Source organism: Salmo salar, chromosome 10 (assembly GCF_965601325.2).
Source record: "Salmo salar chromosome 10, fSalSal1, whole genome shotgun sequence".
NCBI lineage: Eukaryota > Metazoa > Chordata > Actinopteri > Salmoniformes > Salmonidae > Salmo > Salmo salar.
The window spans coordinates 5,832,041-5,833,909 of NC_138300.1; the positions used below are offsets into that span (position 1 = coordinate 5,832,041).

General features: G+C 38.7%; 1 long non-coding RNA gene across 1 annotated transcript; it reads left to right on the forward strand.

The window, feature by feature from the left end:
• The first annotated feature begins 689 nt into the window (after positions 1 to 689).
• Positions 690 to 1,619, forward strand: LOC123728642 (uncharacterized). Its single transcript, XR_006760274.2, has 2 exons — positions 690 to 1,037; positions 1,308 to 1,619. It is a non-coding gene; the product is annotated as an uncharacterized LOC123728642 (long non-coding RNA).
• The last annotated feature ends 250 nt before the right edge of the window (positions 1,620 to 1,869 follow it).

A 1,869-nucleotide genomic window follows, 5' to 3' on the forward strand; every position in this document is an offset into this window, starting at 1 on the left:
GGAAGTTCTTGCTCCAAACACGGTGTCTTTGGGGTAGACATAAACAGAATCCTGAATATGAAGTCTATACCTTAAGAATTGACTGAATGACAGATGGTTGAGTTGCGTGATTTTCACTATCTGCTGGTTGGCCATATGACAATAGCTCTAGGCTGTTTTTAACAACTTCCGGTTGTCACAGGAAGCTCTTGCTCCAAACATGTTGTCTTTGGGGGAGACAAAAACAGAATCCTGAATATGAAGTCTCTACCTTAAGAATTGAATGAATGACAGATGGTTGAGTTGCTTGATTTTCACTTTGTGTGTTTTATATGACAATTGTTCTAGGCTGTTTTTAACAATTTCCGGTTTTCACAGGAAGCTCTTGCTCCACACACGTTGTCTTTGGGGGAGACATAAACAGAATCCTGAATATGAAGTCTCTACCTTAAGAATTGACTGAATGACAGATGGTTGAGTTGTGTGATTTTCACAATGTGCGTTTTATATGACAATTGTTCTAGGCTGTTTTTAACAACTTCCGGTTGTCACAGGAAGCTCTTGCTCCACACACGTTATCTTTGGGGTAGACATAAACAGAATCCTGAATATGAAGTCTATACCTTAAGAATTGACTGAATGACAGATGGTTGAGTTGCGTGATTTTCACTATCTGCTTGTTGGCCATATGAATCCTACAGACGAAGAACCGTATATGTGACATTTTTCAAAAAAACGAGATATACATGAAAAATCATTATTGGACACCCTTTTTCTATAGTGAACCGGTTTCACAAGCTTTCCACGCGCTAATTAACAATATGTTTAAATTTAAAGATAGGCTCTCGTGGAATAACCGTTTATGTGCACCACTCAGAATGGACGGACAAGCGCACAACTTTTCTGTTGCTGATGAAAATCACCGAAATGTGGGAAAGAAACGTAAAACAAAACTAAAAGAATGGAAAGACAGGCAAAGGAAGATCTTACGGGATGCGGGAAAACCCTATACAAATCGTAAGGGTCAAGAAAAAACTGGGAAAAGCTGTCCAAAAGAGGTATGTGGAAGAACCGTATATCAAACAATCAAGCTAGCTAGCTATAGAGTACAGTAACTAACATGTATGTTCTGGGTTGTCTAATTTGTAACTATAGAGAAAACATATTAGCTAAAGTTCGTTGGCTACTAACTTATACATTATCGTTACAAATGTTATTGCTAGATTATAGAAGAAACATAGCTAGCTACTTTTTGTCCATCCACCGGATGATTCGACATGGCTACAGTAGCTAGCTAGTTATATGTAACGTTACACTGTATCCTGCAGGGAAGAGCGTGTTCCACGACGTGCAGAAAGGATTGTGGAAAGTTGATTGATGAGCGCAAGCTGCATCTGTTGAACAGTTTCTACACTGTCCCATACGAGAAACAACAAGCACAACCAGCAAAACCATTCAAGGTGATGAGGATGCAATGTGAAGACTTCAGTCACCTCCCAGATTCTGTTCTCAAGCGACCAGCTGGACTACAGACCACTTCAGTGAGGTGGTTAAAAGTCACATGTATTGCACAGAGAATAGTTTACTAACATCCCATCAACATGCAACATGTTGTTCTAACAATAAAATATCCTAATGATTCCCTTTTTTTATTCATTACAATATACATCTCTGTCACCACATTTAGCATCAACTCTAAGCAGTTAATACTTATTTACTGCTGTCACCTCAGTACAGGACGTTTCTTGCCTTTAGCATGGGTTTAACGCAATTCAAAACTTAATTGCAGATCATAGTGTTAAACGCAAAGAGAATGGTTTTCTGAACGTTTTGTAATATTGACCTTAGGGACCTGCATAATGGACATGCATATTGGCACATCACATTGAT